Below are 22,375 nucleotides of genomic sequence, written 5' to 3'. Positions count from 1 at the left end.
CCCCCACCAGGTGTCTCCTATTTTTCCCCATTATCCTTAAGTTGGTTACGGCTCCGAACTGCAGTCAGGTCAAGACCCTGGTGAGGACGACGAGCACGCAGATGATCTTCCCTGAGACGGCTTCTGACAGTTTGTGCATAAATCCTTCGGTTGTGAAAACCCACTGTTTCATCAGCTGTCCGGGTGGCTGGTCTCAGACAATCCCGCAGGTGAAGAAGCCAGATGTGGAGGTCCTGGGCTGGTGTGGTTACACGTGGTCTGCTGTTGTGAGGCCGGTTGGACGTACTGCCAAATTCTCTAAAACAATTTTGCAGGCGACGTGTAACTTATGGTAGAGAAATTAACATTCAATTCTCTGGCAACAGCTCTGGTGGACATTCCTGCAGTCAGCATGCCAAATGCACGCTCCCTCAAAACTTTAGACATCTGTGGCATTGTGTTGTGTGACAAAACAGCACATTTTAGAGTGGCCTTTTATTGTCCCCCGCACAAGGTGCACCTGTGTAATGATAATGCTGTGTAATCAGCTTCTTGATATGCCACACCTTTTTAGGTGGATGGATTATCTTGGCAAAGGAGAAATGCACACTAACAGGGATGCAAACAAATGTGTGCATTTGAGATAAATAAGCTTTTTGTGCTTATGGAACATTTCTGGGATCTTTTATTTCAGCTCATGAAACATTGGACCAACACTTTACATGTTGTGTTCATATTTTTGTTCAGTGTACATGGGTTCTAACTTTTAAAATTCCTTGTTAGTTTACAATTATAAAATATATGCTCCCCACATACACTACCACTCAAAAGTCTGGACACACCTACTCATTCAAGGGTTTTTCTTTATTTTTACTATTTTTTACATTGTAGAATAATAGTGAAATCAAAATAGTGAAATAACACATATGGAATCATGTAGTAACCAAAAAAGTGTCTGTTACATGCATGACCCAGTAATGGTCGGTCACATAAATGAAGCAAACGTTATTGATTAATTAATTATGAATGATGAATAAGCTAAATCATGCAAATATAACTTGTCTGCAGTATATAAGAGAACTAACGGGACTGCCCCGGAAGAGCTCCTAATCGACATGTGTACTTGGTGCATTGAGTTGGTTGGAACCTCTCCAGCGCACTGAGATTGACTTCCAGTGTCCCTGTGTAGAATTTCCACGACAGTTCCATAAGGGTTCTTTGGCTGTCCCCATAGGAGAACCCTTTTTGGTTCCAGGTAGAACCCGTTTTGGTTCCGGTAGAACTCTTTTGGGAACCTTGTAGAACCCTCTGTGTAAAGGGTTCCAACTCGGAACCAAACAGGGTTATTCAAAGGGTTCTCCTATGGGGACAGTCGATGACCAGTGGCGTGTATTCATGGATGTAAAGGCTTCCCCAAAAATGTAAAAAAAAACATACAAAATAATGTATCTTTCGTCTCTCTGTGTTTCATATATTTCCTTTAATTCGCAAGAGGCTGAAAGTATCTCAACGGAGAAAGCGTCCGAGCAAGCGGAAAAGTGCCCTTTTGTCTCAGTATGTGTTGCCCATCTATCTGATGCTGTCTGGTCAAAAAAAGTATGACATTGTTGCCGCCCATACCATTGAATGCAAGGAAAGCCAGTGAGCATTTAATAAAAATATACTGTATAAAATAACAGTCTATCAGCGTTGAGCTAAACTTAGTGAGCTCAACTGTGAATGGTCATGGCACACCAAAAAAAGTGTCAAGGGAAGCCAGTTTGGATCTGGCTTCACACCAATCACATCACCAGAAGCGAGACGTCACTGACATAAAAAAATGTAATTGTTGCATCTCGTTGTGTTGTTGTCCTCTGGTGCCTAGCTAGCTAGCTAAAATTGGCCCATTCCTAAATTAGCCATGGACGGAGATAGGGATTTGGACTTGTGGTTTTATTTAATTCTCCGTACTGGCCAATGATTATAACGGTGATTCCAACCATAAATGTATACATTGCGCCCCTGACCTGAGAGGATGGAAGTTCAACATGTAGCTAGATGTAGTAGGCCTGGCAAATCATTGCCCATAAAAGGGAGTTAGGCTAGCAAACAGGTGTTTTAGCCAGGTAGCCTAGTACAACAATCATTAAAAGTGTGTACTGTATGACAGTCAACATGAAAAGAGGAGGATGGCATTGCTGGTGTTTCTCTACAAGATTTTATACACTTACAAACATGCACGCACACACACAGAGAAATCAGTGCCATGGACAGCCACATCATATTTAGCTTACGTTGATTGTTTTTGGTATCTTTTAGTTGTCACTGTATTAGACTAAGCATAAGTGATTAGATAATGTTGAAGTTGAAATTGTGCTGGATTAGTGGAGGCAGCGCCTGTTTTCTTTGCGACTTGTGGTAACTCTCCGTGGTTCTAAATCAATAGTTGTTTGTTTAGTAGTCCGAAGATGTTGGAAGAATGCACTTGCTTGACCATGCTGTAGGTTATGTAACTGTTTGTTACATGCCATATCTTTTATGGACGTCATCAGACAGACGTTGCTCTCTGGTTTTGTGTTGAAACAAAAGGTGTGGTTGAATTGATTCTGCCACTGTGTCTTCTTATTGTCTCAGCCTTAGGCCTATATATCACGGTGTCAAGGCATATGAACTAACACGTTATGGAGCAAACACCGCAATTATCACTACACATGTTGTAATATGGCTTTTTGTCCCTGGCTTGGCTTCCCTGGCGATTTTACCCACACACTGCTAAGTCGAAGACCCCTTTTGGGTTCTTTATAGCACCTTTTTTTCTAAGATGCATACCTATCCTACACACAAAAGGTATGTTACAATTTCTGATTCCATGTAGGCAGAGTCATTAGGATGATATGAGGAGTCGTGAGGTTCGGGGACCTCAAAGGAGGAGTCCTCAAATTCCATCCGTGGTCGTTTGGATGATGGAGTGTCAGAGGTCCCATCCTTTTGTGTTGTAGAAGTCAATGCTTGTAGAAAGATCTTCAAGGTGTGAAATCACAACGGTGGCAACACCAATCGTTGAAATCTGCATGCTTGCCTGGGAAGCTGGCAACATGGACATGAACATAAACAGTACAGAAATGAATGTAAATTAAACACAAAGTCAAAAGTACACTTTAGTACACTCTTAGAAAAAAGGGTTCCGACAGGGTTCCTATATGGAGAACCCTTTTTGGTTCCAGGCATTCTCCTTCAATAATAATGAATGTCGACATGAGTTTTGACTTTTGAACCACACACAAACGTTATTACATTGATGTTCAGTAAATTCACAATGTTTTTTCTTATATAATTAACACTTAGCTCTAAGCATAAGCAAGTGCAAGCAAACGAGCTGCGATGAGGTAGGCCTATTCGTTCAGCAATTTTGAAATGGACAGCGACAGAAATTCAGATAGATGTTAGTTCAGATAAATTCAGCAAGATGTTGAGGCCTTAACTTTACTCTTCTAAGTCACCACAGAGAGAGAGAGAGAGAGACCCAGACTCAGCGGTTAGCCTACTATTTAAAGTATTTTATTAGGCCTATGTGGTCTAACAAGGAAGGACAATACAATCACCAGGATCCACTTTTATAGACAATATACAGATGCACTGACAGCGCATTGCGCAAACAAAACAACCCTCACAATATGAACTGGAATTACATCGCTCTATTACTGAACTTTTTGTTGAACAAAAATATTTGAATGGGAAGAGACTGTCTCTGGCAAACATGGTTACGAGGAGGGGATACTATAATATAATGTTGTTGGGTCTAACTTGCCACCCTCCTCGTGGAGAAAAGCACCAGAGCTAATTATAACACACAAAGTAAGAAAAAACGATTAAATGCGTGATTCTAACATTGCCTAAAATTATTAATAAGATGCTAATGAGAGACCTATATAAGCAATATAACAATGCAGATCTACAAACTATGGCATATTTGACGATAAGGGGTTAAGAGGCAAGCCGAAATTTTGATTAAGACATGAGTCGAGCTGAGATTAATGTAGCCTATATGCCGCCTATTTGTTCAGCGCTTTTGAAATGGACAGCGACATCATTCAGAAGATGGGCCGTTCTTACAGTATTCTCCCTGTACACAAAGTCCGAACAGTATGCTAAATTAACAGGGGCAGACAATGAAAGCTGTTACAATATTCAAAGATAAGATTTCTCTAAAACAGGCTATAGGCTACATGTTCACCTACAAGTTAGAACAGTAGGATAAGTTCTAAGGTGGAAAGGGATCACCTTCTTAGGGTGAGACACATAGGCTACTAACTGCTTACTACACAACATACACTTAGTACTACTTTCTTAGCTACAGTATACATATCTCCCTGGCATGTTACGTCACTTATGCAGTAGCTTACTAGACATACAGTGGGGAAAAAAAGTTAGTCAGCCACCAATTGTGCAAGTTCTCCCACTTAAAAATATGAGAGAGGCCTTTAAATTTCATCATAGGTACACGTCAACTATGACAGACAAAATGAGGAAAAAAAATCCAGAAAATCACATTTTTATGAATTTATTTGCAAATTATGGTGGAAAATAAGTATTTGGTCAATAACAAAAGTTTCTCAATACTTTGTTATATACCCTTTGTTGGCAATGACACAGGTCAAACGTTTTCTGTAAGTCTTCACAAGGTTTTCACACACTGTTGCTAGTATTTTGGCCCATTCCTCCATGCAGATCTCCTCTAGAGCAGTGATGTTTTGGGGCTGTCGCTGGGCAACACAGACTTTCAACTCCCTCCAAAGATTTTCTATGGGGTTGAGATCTGGAGACTGGCTAGGCCACTCCAGGACCTTGAAATGCTTCTTACGAAGCCACTCCTTCGTTGCCCGGGCGGTGTGTTTGGGATCATTGTCATGCTGAAAGACCCAGCCACGTTTCATCTCCAATGCCCTTGCTGATGGAAGGAAGTTTTCACTCAAAATCTCACGATACATGGCCCCATTCATTCTTTCCTTTACACGGATCAGTCGTCCTGGTCCCTTTGCAGAAAAACAGCCCCAAAGCATGATGTTTCCACCCCCATGCTTCACAGTAGGTATGGTGTTCTTTGGATACAACTCAGCATTCTTTGTCCTCCAAACACGACGAGTTGAGTTTTTACCAAAAAGTTATATTTTGGTTTCATCTGACCATATGACATTCTCCAAATCCTCTTCTGGATCATCCAAATGCACTCTAGCAAACTTCAGACGGGCCTGGACATGTACTAGCTTAAGCAGGGGGACACGTCTTGCACTGCAGGATTTGAGTCCCTGGCGGCGTAGTGTGTTACTGATGGTAGGCTTTGTTACTTTGGTCCCAGCTTTCTACAGGTCATTCACTAGGTCCCCCCCGTGTGGTTCTGGGATTTTTGCTCACCGTTCTTGTGATCATTTTGACCCCACAGGGTGAGATCTTGCGTGGAGCCCCAGATCGAGGGAGATTATCAGTGGTCTTGTATGTCTTCCATTTCCTAATAATTGCTCACACATTTGATTTCTTCAAACCAAGCTGCTTACCTATTGCAGATTCAGTCTTCCCAGCCTGGTGCAGGTCTACAATTTTGTTTCTGGTGTCCTTTGACAGCTCTTTGGTCTTGGCCATAGTGGATTTTGGAGTGTGACTATTTGAGGTTGTGGACAGGTGTCTTTTATACTGATAACAAGTTCAAACAGGTGCCATTAATACAGGTAACGAGTGGAGGACAGAGGAGCCTCTTAAAGAAGAAGTTACAGGTCTGTGAGAGCCAGAAATCTTGCTTGTTTGTAGGTGACCAAATACTTATTTTCCACCATAATTTGTTTGTTTTTTCTCAATTTGTCTGTCATAGTTGACGTGTACCTATGATGAAAATTACAGGCCTCTCTCATCTTTTTACGTGGGAGAACTTGCACAATTGGTCCCCACTGTATTTATGGACTCACCATTGTTGTGCTGTGCTCACTTGAACAGGAAGTTGGCACGGCGGTCCTTCTTGTGGGCAAACTTCTCAATTGCTTTGTCATCAAAGTCTGGCATTCGTTGGATGAAGGCATGCTTGATTTGACAGCATGGCCAATGCATTTAACCTTTTCTGGCCCATGGAGTTGTGTGTGAAGGTTTTTATCCTTTTAAGGGTGGAATAGTTTCTCTCTGACTCGCCGGTTGTCATCGGAGTGGTGGTGATGATTTTGAGAAGAGAGACCGTCTCAGACAAGGCCTCCTGCAGGTTGTTCTCGTCGAGTGATTTCAATAAAGAAAGTGTGGTCTTTCCAGTGTGCAGCTCAGGATGCCGGTAGAGAGTGGACAGCTCCATTTTCAACTTCTCCTTGTGGCCCACAGGCCATAGCTTGGTAGCACACTGGAGTTCTGCAGTCGGAAGGGAATATACATGCTGGGGGGAAAATGAGCTGTCTACCAACTTTGCTGCAATTAAGAGGTCACTTTCAGAAAACCTTTCTTGCACATGAGCAGCAATTGTGTCGCATGCATCCTTCATCACGGGTGCAGTGCTAAGTTTTCTCCACCTTGGTTCAGTGGCATCAACATGTTCTTTGGCCAGTGCATTAGTTTGCTCTCAAAAGTTTTGAATCTTAACCTTGAAGTTGTTGATTGCTCTGGCGATTCCTGCTGCAATGGTTCGTTTCTGCATTATGTTGTACAAAATATCCACCTCTGGCATGACCAAGGAAAAGAACTTGAGCAGTTGCAGAAATGTAGGATCCTTGAGTTTTATGAACAGGCCATAAGCCTCGCAGATGGTGATCTCATCCCATCCAGGCTGCGTGCGGATGTCCTCCATGCACTGGGCCAGTGCCTCACAGTCCTCCCACACAGCATTGACGGTTCTGCTTTTGAAGTTCCATCATGTCTGTTCGTTGAAATCCGCGAGAGCGGAGAGTCTTTTGGGTGAGCCCGTGAAAAAAATGGAAAAGGAGGATAGGGCTGCAAAAAACACCTTAAGCACGCTCAATCTCCCTGCACAAAGTTGCTGAAGTGTTAGATTCAGTTGGTGTGCATTATAAATGCACAAAGTGCACAAATTGCGCTTTTGGGTAAGTCTCTTTCAGTAGCGTTTGGACACCATGTACATTACCACTCATTACCGCTGCCCCGTCGTAAGTTTGTGCAACCAGCTTCTCCTTGACATTCAGTGGTGCTAGGACTTGTTTGATAGTGTTGGAGAGGCCAACACCACTTTTGTCCTTTACCTCTGCAAACTCCAAAAACCTCTCACACACACTGTTGTCTGGTAACATGTAACGCAGCACTATTACCATCTGTGATTTACAGAAGACGTCAGTGGTCTCGTCTGCCTGTACAGACGAAAAATGAGTTTTAGACACCTCCTTAGCTATAGGTTCTCTGTTCAATTCATACATACAATCCAAAAGTTTGTTTTGGATCGTGCTTGATGTACCCTTAAAAATGTGTTGGTCATCATAATGCCTTTGTAGCCTGTAATCTCCTTCACGCATGGTCTCAAAAATACACCTGAAAAAGCCTGGGTTCAAGGAATCGGCCGACTCGTCATGGCCCTGCAGCGCTGTCTCCCAATTGCCACACAATTTAATGCATGCTATAATTCTGGCAAGCACGTACCTATTCTCCACCGTTTGTTGGTTGTGAAGGTTGATGGCTCATCTATATGTGGTGTCTAGCTGAGCCACAACGCTTGATTTCCCCAGTAATTCAATTTTAACAGCGTTGTCTATATGTGATGCACAATTCTCATGTTTTGAGACCCTTTCAGACAGATGTTTTAAATCCTTAAACCCAGACTTGGACCACACACCCTCTCCACTGAATAGCAGGCAGAGGAAGCTTAATAGTGATTGCTTTGAGATGCTTGCAGTTAGCCACTGCTTCCTTCCAAACCACTCATTGTTGAATTTGCGATTTCCTACTTTTTGTGTAATGTTTATGTCCAATGGCAAATGAGCACCGAGACATTTTATCTCTAATTTCTCTTCATACGAAAAGGATTGAAAAGGATTTGCCAGTAGATTGTTGACTTGATTCATGAAAATGACTGCTAGCTTGCTAGCTAAGATTTTGAAAGTATGATGTTGACATTATCAGTCCAATCAATGCTACTGTAGATATAATGTGATTTTACATCATTTTATCTGTGGCCAATGACCTAGAGCCTTCTTGGATGGGCATTTCTAATGTAACTCTATGGCAGCACCCAAGGGGCTTGAATATTCGAGCTCTCCCCGTAGATTCTGCGGTGACGTAGTGTCCCCATGAGCGACAGAACACTGAGCCAATCATGGCGCAACTAGAGAACATTACCAACATTATGCTCTGTATTTCTGGTGGCTAACCCACCACCACAGACAGCTAGGCTGAAACACCTGCATTTTAGAGCTGCCTTACTCAACAAAGCAAAAAGAGACCATGTTTGTATGTAGCTTTATTAACTCAATATATTTTCTTTTACATTGTTGGCAAACTGATATGTTCAGCTAGGCTGAAACACCTGCATTTTAGAGCTGCCTTACTCAACAAAGCAAAAAGAGACCATGTTTGTATGTGGCTTTATTAACTCAATATATTTTCTTTTACATTGTTGGCAAACTGATATGTGACACGTATTAATGCCAATATTCACATGCAAAACAGGCCCCTAACTGCCCTGAATGATGTGTCGCCACTGGACGTATATGAACCCTGCATAGCTGATGCTATGCCTTGGCCAATAAGAGCCTTTGAAGCACCCAGGCCGCCATTATCATTCTCCTCCTTTCGGGGCTTTAAGTAATGGGAGTGAATCAGGGAAAAACAATATATCCCCACATTAAAATAGACTTGTCAAAATAAACTTGTCAACAATTCCACGATGTGCGGCATATGGATAGGCTGACCACATTTACAGGATTGTGCAGGACAGTCCCGCATTTTGGCCCTTTTTTCGTGTCCCTCAACCAAACAATCATGTCCCACATTTTATCAACAAATTAAAACACCACTTATTTACAAAAAAGGTTGATTTGTCCTGTATTTCAGTCAGACTTCCTATTCATTTTATGAGAATTGAAATTATAACCTGTCTCTTTTGCATTTATATATATTTCATAAGGATGTGGTACTGGTGATGTTAAACACTTCTCCAATATTTGTTGAGATCTGATATTCTGCGCAGTGCAAGAAGAGACATAGCCCAATGTCATATTGTCAACCAATTACATTTGTCAAATCATTTCGGGCAAAATTTGTAGAGGACAGTTAATTACTTATAAAAAGGATGCATCTAACGAAGAGCTACAAAAGTAAATAAAAAGCCATATTAGACTTGTGCGAGGCTCTCCATCCACATTAGTTGCTTATTCAACATATTTCCTGCTACTTCACTCAATCCCATTTTAAAAAGTCTCCATTCCTAAATCAGACCAACCAGAAATGTTTCCTTTGCCAAATATTCCCAGATTTTCATAAAATAGCCGCAGAAGTCGTCTCTCGTTTATGCATCCCTACATATGGATGCAGCGAGAACCAATTCAAGGGATGTGGGAAGACATTTCATATGTAATACCGAACAAAAATAAAAACGCAATAAGCAGCAATTTCAACGATTTTACAGAGTTACAGTTCATGTAAGGAAATCAGTCAATTGAAATAAATTCATTAGGCCCTAATCTATTTCACATGACTGGGTAGGGGTGTAGCCATGTGTGGGCCTGGGAGAGCATAGGCCCACCCATTTGGGATTATTTACTCTGAGCATTATAGTAAATTACATTAACATGTAAAAGGGGAAAGTAGGAAAAGGTTGTGGAGCTACAACGATAGTCCGTAACAAGACAGGTGAAGATAAAATCGTCTACGAATGTCACGACTTCCGCCGAGGCTGCCTCCCCTCCTTCTTCGGGCAGGTTTCGGCGCTCGTCGTCACCGGCTTACTAGCTACTGCCGATCCCATTCTCATCACTCCACTTGTCATGTCTTGTCAATCACACACACCTGGTGCTCATTTCCCTAATTAGTATGTGAATAAGTGTTCCCTCTGTTCCCCTTGTCTTTGTGAGTTATTGTTTCATTGTGAGAGGGAGTAGCTCGGTTGAGCCAAGGTGGAATATTTCCCTTGTGAGAGTTTCGTTTTGACGCTGGGTGCGTTTTATTTATGTAAACGGAATAAACTCTGGACTTCGGTGTTTTACCTCCTGCGCCTGACTCCTTCATTCACACCTCGTCACAGAATCACTCAACCGTTGAATGGAGTCAGCAGGAGAAGATCGCATGCCTGGAGTTGTGGCAAGGGTCCAGGAGCATTCCTCAATGCTGGCCAGCTTGGGGGAAGCGATGGATCGGGTTCTTCAGGTAGTACAACGCCTGGAGAGGAGAGGACCCGCTCTATCGAGACCAGCTGTTCAACCGGATCAATCCACCTACACCCCAACTCCTGGAGGGATCCAGATATCCCGGCCACTGGCGTTTGATGGGACGGCAGCGCGATGTAAGGGATTTCTGCTCCAACTAGAGCTGTATTTCTCCAGCATCAGGCCGGCGCCACTGGAGCGGGAGAAGGTATCCGTCCTCGTTTCCTGCCTTTGTGGGAGAGCCCTGGAGTGGGCCAACGCGGTGTGGAACGAGGGAGGTGCCACGTTGGAGGTCTATGGGGAGTTTGCTCGCCTCTTTCGGGCCGTTTTCGATCATCCGCCTGAGGGTCGAGAGGCGGGCGAACGACTGGTCCATCTGAGGCAGGGGACGAGGACCGCACAGGATAACGCGCTGGAGTTCCGGATGCTGGCAGTGGGGTCCGGGTGGAACGAGCGGGCCCTGATTGACCATTTCCGGTGCCACCTAAGGGAGGACGTCCGACGGGAGCTAGCCTGCCGTGATGCCATGCTATCGTTCTCCTAACTGGTGGACATGGCTATCCGGCTGGACAATCTGCTAGCAGCCAGAGGACGTCCTGGTAGGGGTCTGCCCGTTCCCACTCTGGACGACTCTGACCCAGAGCAGATGGAGCTGGGGGGAGCTGCCGGTCGAGAGAGCGCAGGAGGACAGCGACAGTGCCACTCTGGTGGCACGAAGGGAAATCCACCTCACGTCACAGTCAACGTTCCTTTGAGTCTGGAGGCGGTAGGCAGGGTACTCACTCATCACCCCAGGTAACGAACACACAAACTTGTTCAGAGCCCTTTGCGGTGCACTGTACCTTATCTATCTCCTTTCCCGATCACCATGTAGTTTGCCAGTGTAAGGCGCTAGTGAATTCAGGCGCAGCTGGGAACTTTATGGACAGGGCATTTGCACGCCGTCAAGGCATTTCATTGGTTCCCCTATCCATTCCACTCCCCATCAGAGCACTTGATAGTCGACCATTAGGGTCCGGGTTGGTTAAGGAGGTTACTGAACCAGTCACCATGATTACACAGGAGACGTATGTTGAGGAGATCACTTTTTTGATTATTGAGTCTCCGTGGTTAGCCCTTCACAACCCCAATTCTTCATGGCCGCAGAGGGTTCTTATGGGGTGGTCGCGTGAGTGTCCGGGTAGGTGTTTCCGTTGGTGCGACCATGGTGGAAAGTCCAGACGGTACTCCCACCGTGCGCATTCCCCCCGAATACCATGATCGGGCGCTCGCGTTTTCCAAGTGACTAAATTACCACCTCATCGGGAGGGTGATTGCGCCATAAACCTTCGGGTAGACGCTGTACCTCCCAGGAGTCATGTGTATCCCCTGTCGCAGGCTGAAACGGAGGCTATGGAAACATACGTCACCGAGTCCCTGCGCCAAGGGTACATGCGTCCCTCCACTTCACCTGATTCCTCAAGTTTCTTCTTTGTGAAGAAGAAAGATGGCGGTTTACGCCCGTGCATTGAATATCAACCACTGAATAAGGTGAAGGTACGATTTAGTTATCCTCTTCCCCTCATTCCTTCAGTGATTGAGTCAATGCATGGGGCCCGTCTTTTCACCAAATTAGACCTCAGGAGTACCTACAACCTGTTGTGTATTCGGGAAGGGGATGAGTGGAAAACAGCATTCAGCACAACCTCGGGGCATTATGAATACCTGGTGATAACCTATGGTTTGATGAATGCTCCATCCGTTTTCCAGTCCTTTGTGAACGAGGTGTTTCGGGACATGCTTGGTCGCGGTGTGGTGGTCTACATCGATGACATCCTGGTGTATTCTGCTCCGCGCGCTGAGCATGTTTCCCTGGTTCGCAAGGTACTGGTCCGACTGCTGGAGAATGATATTAATTTATTTATTTAAGTGTGAGATTTTAAACTCAAAGTTGGACAACCAAGCCTAAAATATTATTTTGTATTGGTGCAATTCAGAATACGAACCCAAATGGAAAGACATCGAGACTACTTTGACAGAGAAACTTATACAGTCAGTTTTGGGTAATAAGGACATGGTAATAGAAATATACAAAAGACACAATCAGTGGATTAATTTCTCTCTTAATACATGGTTTAGGGTAGTTAAGGAAATTAAATTAGACAGAGAGGTCAAACTGCTGAGTTGGCCCGCATATGACCCCAACTTCATCCCTGCAATTCAGGATAGCAGATTTAAACAGTGGACGCAGAAAGGTATCAACTCATTTTGTACAATTATAAGGAATGGGGATCTAGAGAACTTCCAGGACCTAAGTAAAAAACATGGCTTGGATAAACAAGATTTTCACAGGTACCTACAGGTTCGACACTACTTTTCCAAATAAATAAAAGTGATTGACCCTTGGGCACCTCAGAAATTGATCCAAGTATTGACTAACACATACAACTTGGGGAGTATCAAAATAACTATTTCAAATCATTACTTGGGTATTCTATCCTGTTATGATGAGTTTCTCGGTTATCAAGTAATAAAGGATGTAAGAATATACTTAGACACTTTGTAGAAAGTTAATGCAAATGTTTTATTAGTCAGTACCGGGTTAGGTACAGCACGGGCAGAGCTTTGCCTTTTGCTGTTTCCAACTGACTCTAACAAAGATCCATTCTCCCTTATATACCCTTGGTTATCATTCCTTAACCTACATCTGGTAACCCTCCATGGGCATCCCCTTTTTCTGATGTTATTACCCTTTGCCCCAAGACAGTATATCCTGTCCATCCATCATGCTATCATAAACATCAGTAATCTCCTTTGACATTAGGAATGTAGACTCAGTGGAACCAAGTCAATATCCCCTAACTCTTCCCTGGTCCACACAATACTATGACATGACATCATTACAATCCTTTTTTTTTGGGGGGGGGGGGGTTTAACCCCCAACAATTCACATATAACTTCATGGAAAATATTGTATTTTACAATCAGTAGTATATATGACTAGAGCCTAAACTATGCTAGATAACTGATAATTCACCCCTTTCTACCTTTTCTACCTGAATCCAACCTGATTCTCAATATATTTAATTAACAAAGGTATAAATTCTCAGTCATCTATCTTATGCGATATCAAACCTCTAAAACCTCTATAGACTCAGTCTGAGTAAACGATAAACACATAATTAACTATTATATATTCATGCTAATAATCTATGTAGTCAAAACCTTACATATATATATATATATATATATATAAGGAAAAATCACACAGAGACATCCCCCATTTTAAAATGACCCCTTTTTCTGAGACATGCGACCAAGAAAACATCCATAGAATAAATTGTTAACATAATGACATCATCCATACAAAAAAATTATACATAACCATTACTAAGTTACATGGATATTATAATCTGGACACAAGAATATAAAAATAACAAAAATGTCCGACTTCGTCATCCATGCGCCATCAAGGAACCTCAAGCTTTTCACTGGTCACTTGGGGTGCTATCTGATCTACTGAGATAGACATCTTTCCACATCTTCGATCCTGTAAACCTTAAATTCCATGGCATACATTTCCAATTTAACGTTCCCATTCCTCAATCAACATTATTAATGGACTCTAAACTGGAATAAGACGACATAGAAGAATAATTAGTCCTCTCGCTCCTTGTATTAACATTAACTGATACATCTCTAGCTGTAATCACAGGCATGTTAGTAATCGTTTGTACAGATCTTAAAATCAATCCCCGAAAAATTGGAAAACAACACCCCATAACTATGACTACAATAAGTACTATGGCCACTAGAGGACCTAGAATGCTTGCCATCCATGCTCCTATGGAAAATACTTCCATAGCATTCAAATTACCATATCCTCCCCATATCTTTGCATCCCTATTAGTACGCTTAATGCCATCCTGTATGTCTCTAATATTACCCATAGTTGTAGTTAAATTCTGTATTTCCAAAAATAGTCTTAAAAACTAACTGAATACGTGTAAATATCTTAAAATCTTGAGGTATTGCTTTGTATCTAGTAGCCAAATCAATCGGATTTGTATTCTTTAAATGTACATATCCCATAAGTTCCGAAGTATCCCTCCTAAAATGTCTGGGAATGTTCAAATTGACAAATTCAACAGGCTGAACAACATAGATAAGGACGTTTAAAGTACAGACTCCACATATTCCCCTGAATAGCGGAGGAAGAGTAGTCCATATATTAATTCCACCAAAAAAATAAAACTGGAATCGGTAATGTTCCAACTTTTGAAATGCGATGCTTTTTCCCCCATATCCTTAAATATCATGAGACATTGAGAAGCTCTCAGAAATCCAATATCTATTACTGATAACTCTTCTCTCTGTCTTCCCTTTACGCACACATCAAATACAGAAGACACATTCACCATAGCTGAGACTTTAGTGGGTATAATTGATAAATCACTAGGTACTTGAATTATATGTTTATCATAAAAGATCGGACATCTAGTAACGGATGGCAAATGTTCCGGAATCGCCAAAATGGTTGAATGAACCTTATTCAAATCCATACCATTCTCCTGTCTTACCGATATATTAGTATAAATAACATATTGGGACATCTTGTGAAGAATCCCATCATTCTTGATAATCATGTTATTGGTTTTGCCAATGTATATGTTATTCGGCAAAATTATCGGTCTGACTGATTGTGATCCCATCTCAGGATGAGTGTTCAATACATACTGATAAGCAAGAATGCATAGGGTTGGCAATCCTTCTGACCCCTGCAGAGGAACCACCCAATAAGGAAATACATCCGCAGTCGATTTGGGAATCAGTGAACACAAATAACATGAATTTTGTACCACAAATTAGACGCTATGGGGTGAATAGAATTCACTTGTGAATCTATATTCTCATAAATAATAATTTCCTCATTCTCTACCAACTCAGCAGTCTTATCCTGAGGTAAAGTCACTGGCCATGTGATTGGAGCGTTTATACCCCCAAATACCACTTTCCTTGGTGTCCAATAAGGAGCACAAACACCTTGCCAATATTGTGGAAGGTAAGTATATAAGTGATCACCACAATACCATACCATGTAATCAGTTGCTGGCCAGGGTAAATTAGTATCCCAAAAAAACGTTTTATCTGGACATCCCTGTGTAATCCCCATTTTATATAGAATTGTATGACTAGCTATAGAAGTCACACAGGTTAGAGGTACAACTTTCTGCTTAGTCCTGATTGCTACTGGTTGCATACTTGCATAAGCTAGCAAATCTCTCTGAACCAAACATTTTGGTGTCAACCTTTCCATAACCCATTAAAATATTCTACGGTTAGTATGCTAGCACCTGTTGCCGCTGATGACAATATAAGTATTAAGACTTCCTCTCCTTCAACAGATTCATATTCAACCTTAACCCTTGTCAATTCCTCACTTAAAACCACAAAAGTAACATTATTAACATAAAAAGGCTTACTCCCTATGGCTCTGAGAGGATAATATAAACAATGCATGTCATTCTCAGATACAGGAACATGTTCCATCACCTCCATTTCTATGTAGACGTCAGGCTGACTAACTTGTCTCTGTGTACGCTTATGGTGCTGTTCATTGTCGCTAAGTCTCATGCCTATATTAGTGTTCCTATAGTCATGATTCAACGTTCCATTTTCATTGTAATATTAGCTGAAGTCGGTATTGTCAATAACCATGTTCTCCCTCAGCTTAGAATTGTCAATCACTATCCCCCCAGAGATAACTTCTGTCAGAGTTATATGGACTATGATAAATGTCACTGATGCAATATCTCCATTCATCCTTCCAAGGAGTTTGCATCTCGTCATGGTTTTCTCCATGATTCCTCCAGAAACGTCCACTTTTCTCTCCACCTCCACCTAGGTCAGAACATAATGTCCTGGTTGAATATTGTGTATAGGTTTCTCCCCTGGTGAGGGAAGGGAATCGATTACCTGTTGAGAATATTTGGAAACAAAAGAAAACAAATGTTTAACATAATTTTGTTGCAATTCCTGTAGCTCTGTCATATCCCCCACTGGATTCTCCTTCATCAGCGCACCTAGAGGAAAAGGTCTAGCTATCAACACTTCATGAGGAGACAATCCCGTACACACATTAGGCAGTGTTCTTATTGATAAGAGCACTAAAAGGTAATGCTTCCAACCAATTCATCCTCCTCTCTAGATGTACTTTCATTAGTTTATCCTTAATCGTTTTATTAGTGCGTTCAACCTGAGCCGAACTCTGCGGACAATAAGGAAAATGAAACGTCCACTTATTCCCTAACGCTGCTGATAACTGTCTAGTTATTCTGGATGTAAAGGACGTGCCATTATCGGAATCAATACCAATCGGTGTTCCAAACATAGGAATAACATGTTCCATCAAACACTTCACTACTGTTTGAGCATTCTCTTTTCTTGTCGCAAAAGCTTCTGTCCATTTAGAAAATCTATCGACAATCATCAAAAGATATGAAAACCCCCTATTTTTTGGGCATATGCGTAAAATCAATTTGTAATTGCTGAAGTGGACCCTCAGGTTTTGGTAAATGTTCCCTTTTAGGTGGATTGATGCATGGATTACATCTAGCACAAATGAAACATCTTTGTATAAATTGTCTAACTTGTTTCTCCAAACCTATCGTAAAAAACACCTTATTTATATAAGCTGTCACACCCTTGTACCCTACATGTGTTACTCCATGAACATAAGCAATAACAGAATCATAAGCCAACTTTGGTAACGCAATTCTATCATCGATACATTTCCACAAACCTTTTTCATCCTTCTTACAACCCTTAATTTCCCATAATCTTAATTCATAATCAGTTGATTGGTTCTGAAAAGACCTTAAATTATCACATGTGAACGGAGGATTCTCTTGACTAATTAGTTGTACGGCTATTAGGTCCTTTTCCATCCATGGTGGAAAAGATCCAAACATAGCTGCATCATGAGCATATTTATCTGCTAAATTATTCACTCTTGCTATCTCCAAATCTACCTTTGAATGACCTTTACATTTGACAAAAGCAATGTTAGCAGGTAACATCATAGCCTTAATTAAACTTTTAACTAAATAGGCATGATGAATATGTTTACCTGCATTAGTGTTATGATAAGTTTCTAGTATTGAGAAGTGAGGATGCAAGAATTTACTTAGACATTCTGTGGAGATTTTTTACCAAGTATTTGGGTTCATCTACCTTTTAGTGCTTGAAATTTAGCTAGCTTGTTGCTACCTGGATAGCAACTAGTAAACAATAGCTGGAACGACCTAGCGAACAGACGCGAACTGGCTGAGTCAATTCAGTGGCTAGCTTTGCACTTGGCTAGCTAACAGTAGCTGCTAGGGGTAAGTCATAACCTACATTTGTGTTTTATTTTTACATTTTGGTAGCTAGAGTCGTTCAAGGAATTCGGGACATGGGTGACTAGTTAACGTTAGTTTGGCTGTCTCTGTGTGTTCGTGCCGTGAAAGGAGGGGTTTCTTCTTTGTCTGTAAGCAATGGCTAGCTAGTATGCTAACTATTCTAGCTAACTAACTGGCTGATTAAGTTGACGACGGACTCGCTCAAGCTGTCGGGACTAAACGTTAGAGACGGACACGAACGATCTGCTTGGAATGTTGACACACTGGTGGTTTGTTGTGGCCGAGTATTGGTGCTAAACCGAGTCCGGCATGCTAGCTGGCTGTTGTGTCTTATGACTAGGTGCCCTGGATGATTTTCACGGAAGAATACTGTACCTAGTTAGCAGAGGTGTGGACTCGAGTCATGTGACTTGGACTCGAGTCAGACTCGAGTCATGAATTTGATGACTTCAGACTCGACTCGACAAAATGTACAAAGACTTGCAACTCGACTTGGACTTTAACATCAATGACTCGTGACTTCACTTGGACTTGCGCCTTATGACTCGAGAAGACTTGCTACTTCCCATGAAAACTGGGGAAAAAAATTTTCACACGGCCGCGCCGCTCTCCGTTTATCTGCATCTGTGAAAAAAATGTGCACCATCCACCTGTATGCATACAGAGAGCGCGCGCTGCCTGCACGTTATCCAATCACTGTAGTCCCACGTTGTTTTGATTCGACAGCATCTAAGCAGGCACATTGCAAGACAACCAATGAAGCACATCAAGCAACAACGCGCCAGTTGTCAAAATGATACCGAAGATAGTTTGGTTTGGCTATAAAAATTACGAGGTAGTCGACAAAAAACGAGTTGCAATCTGCAAAACATGCGGATCGAAGATTACAGACGGAGCTGCCACAACGTCCAACTTTGTTCGACACCTGAAGTTGCACAAAGAAAGGTAAGTTTTGAACGAATGCTACGCACCTTATCGGATGTACCGTAACTTACTAGCTAGCTGCTGCATATTTACTGTATCAACGAGACAAACGCACGTCTCCCTTGCTGGTTCATGCTTACAAAAATATGGATTTTTGAACTGCTATTATATGGACATTCTAAAACGCTTTCGTGAAAAACGCTTAACGTTCTTTAATGTACTAAGACAGTGTTATTAAAAGACCAAACTCTGTAAATATCATATTAATAAAGTATACTATGTACAAAACATCAGATGAGCCCAGAATATGAACGCAAACACGTTTAATAACACGTTGCGTTTTCCTCCCATAGAAAACTATTATAAGAAAAGGCTTAACGTGTCTTAATATACTGAGACAGTAATATTAAAAGACCAAACTATAAATATCATATTAATAAAGTATACTAAATGTACAAAACATCAGATGAGGCCAGAATATGAACGCAAACACGTTTAACAACACGTTAAGTGTTTTCCTCCCATAGAAAACCATTATAAGAAAAGGCTTAACATGTCTTATGTAGGCTACTATGTATTCTGGGCTCATCTGATGTTTTGTACATAGTATGCTTTATTAATATGATATTTGCAGAGTTTGGTCTTATAATATTACTGTCTTAGTATATTAAGCATTAAGCAACGTTAAGCGTTTTTCACGTTAAGCGTTTTAGAATTCAGTTTCAGAGTTGCTGGTGTGCTGCCTCATTGAGGTCGTTTATGTAATTTTGGTTAATCACAACTAAGCTGAACTGTCGCTGAAGACAAAATATCACAATTAAACAATGAATGCACCCCCTTTCACAACTCGGATGTAGTTGGTGCATCCCTAAACCCATCCAAGTACAACAGGAAACATAGTAAGACGTATACATTGTAAAGAGGAAAATGATAACACAGTCACAGTAGATCCACCATTAGCCTTCCCTTTTCATATCATGCCCAAACAGCAGACAGCGCATGGACAGAGTGCTACCGTAGTCTACAGTAGGTCTGTGAGGCAGCGCACCACTGGGATATATACAGTATATAATAAAATAATAACGATTATAGTAGTAATGTTCAGAGATGCAATAGATTATTATAGTGCAGTTCTTAACTAATGGGAATATTGTTTAGCTTATTTTTGGTTTAATTTGGTTTACTTTAGTTATTTAATTTATTCAATTATTTTGTTTTTCTATACTTTTCATGCCAACTTGCCATGGCCCCCCTAGAACCCCCTCGCGGCACCCAAGGGTCCCCGTCCCCACTTTGAAAACCACTGCTATAAAGCATATGACTTCAGTTTCTTGAGGGAAAGGGCTTTCTTATGAATTTTGAAGCAGTGAAAATATTCTTAATATTGCATACACTGACACTGAAATGTATTATCGTAAACCGTAGTGTACAATAGGCAATGAATATTAACACAACAACATTGATATGAGTAAAGAGTAGTTTCAAATACAACATGTGTGGCTGTAAAGGATTTTCTGACATCTGTTTCATATTCTTCTCTGTTACAGGTATGAAGAATACCAGATGAACAAAATCATCGTAGATGAACCACAACAGCCTTCAATCTCACAATTCCTTGACACTCGTGTAGGGCGTTACAGCCTGACCCACCCACAGCAGAAGGCCATCTCCAATGCGATACTGTCTGACTTGATTATTGATTGCAATTTCCCTCTGTCTATTGTGGAAAATAAGAGCTTTCGTCACTTTCTGGCTGTGCTGGACAGCAAGTATACCCCAGTATGTCGCCGAACGCTGACCACAAAAACAGAGAGCCTTGCTGAGGAGAGACGGTCAAAGTTAAAAACTCAATTGAGCAACACTGACCATGTTTCAGTCACTGTGGACATTTGGTCTGATCGAAAGATGAGGGGATTCCTTGGTGTCACTGTGCACTGGATGGAGCGAGATGCAGAGAGGGTACAGCTAAAGACTAATCTCTTGGCCTGCAACCGCTTCAAAGGCTCTCACACAGCAGAGCGAATCTGTGACCAATTTGAGGCAATATGTGATGAATACAACATCAAAGCTAAATTGGACTATATAATTAGTGACAATGCTGCTAACATGCGCAAGGCATTTACAGTCTGCTTCCCCAGCGAACAGGAGGAAGATGAAGATGCTGGAGATAATCTTGATGATCCTGAGCTATGGCATGACTTAACCCAAGAAGACCAGCAAACCGTCGATGCTGCTATGGCAAAGAAACAGCGCCTGCAGTGTTTTGCACACACATTGCAGCTGGTTGTGGGAGACGGTTTGAAAGAAACAAAAGCGGCATGTCCTTCTCTCTCCAAGTTATCAAAACTTAGCTCCCTGCTCCACACAAGCACAACGTTTAAAGACATCTTCGATGGTGAATTTGGGGAGCACAGAGGCATCCCTGCTGCAGTGAGCACGAGGTGGAATTCCACACTGCGGCAGGTAAAAGCAGTCCTTCATTGTGATCAGCAAAAGCTCTGCGCAGTTCTTGAGAAGGCCGGGCATAAAGAACTGTCATTCACACCACGAGAGTGGAATCTGCTGAAGGAGTTGGTGGACATCTTAAAACCGTTCGGAGAAGCAACTGATTTGACACAGGGGGAGAAAGTCATTACAATCAGTGCAGTTGTTCCATCCATCTTGTCCCTCAATCACCATCTTGAGAAGCTGAAGCCTCAAGTTCGTTTCCTGAGTGGCCTGGTCAGAGGTCTGCAGGCATCCCTGAAAAAAAGATTTCTTGGGATCTTCATTAATGTAAAAATGGCCCAGTTTAAAGAAGGGATCACTGCCCCCTTTTCAGACACAGTCTACCTGAAAGCAGCTGCCTTGGATCCAGCCTTTTGTCTGCTGTGGATTGAGCCCCATGTGCTGGTCAACCGTGACATCAAGGCAGAGGTGGCACAACGAGTTAAAGGTAAATATTATTGACTTGCAATGCAACTTAAATGCAACGTACAATAATTTGATCTTAATCTGATATAGGATCTAATGTGATATTAATCTGACTTTAACAATAATAAAAAAATTCAGTCTTGAACAGTATCATCAACATCAGAAATAAGGGCTCTTTTGTTTCTGCTGTTGTGACACGTTTTTATTTTTATTTTTAGAATTGATCCTGCAAGATGCTGCAGAGACAGAGCAGCCTGTGCCGGTGCCTGCTGAAGAAGAACTAGAGGACATGGAAGGAGAAGGGCTGTTTGCTGCATACCATAAGAGGCAGAAAAGGGATGTTGGGACCCCACCAGCAGTACAGCTAAGTCACTACATTGACATGGCAGAAGGACAGAATGCCCTTTTGTTCTGGGCACTGAACAGTAAGACTCTTCCTTCACTCTTTCAAGTAGCCATCCGAGTCTTGGCAGTGCCTGCTTCTAGTGCTCCAGTGGAGCGAGTTTTCAGCCATGGTGGCATCATTCTGCGTCCCCATCGTGCACAAATGACTGACAGACTTTTGGCCAATTTGATCTTTTGCAAATGCAATGCAGTATAGGGGCCTCCCTCCACCTGTCCACAGCACGCATGCGCGCACACACACTCACTCTCTGCTCATCACCTGTCCACACAGCTCTCTCTCTCCTGTGGTAGGAGTTTCACATGGAGTAAGATCTGTTCATTTGCAGTGCAGGTTCCCACACTGTTTTTACTTCCAGAGCTTTGGTGTTTGTCCTTCCCCGTAAACCATTTTCTCTCTCTCTCTCTCTCTCTCTCTCTCTCTCTCTCTCTCTCTCTCTCTCTCTCTCTCTCTCTCTCTCTCTC

This window comes from Coregonus lavaretus, assembly GCF_964263955.1.
Source record: "Coregonus lavaretus genome assembly, chromosome: 16".
Taxonomy (NCBI): Eukaryota; Metazoa; Chordata; class Actinopteri; order Salmoniformes; family Salmonidae; genus Coregonus; species Coregonus lavaretus.
This window is presented reverse-complemented; position numbering follows the sequence as displayed.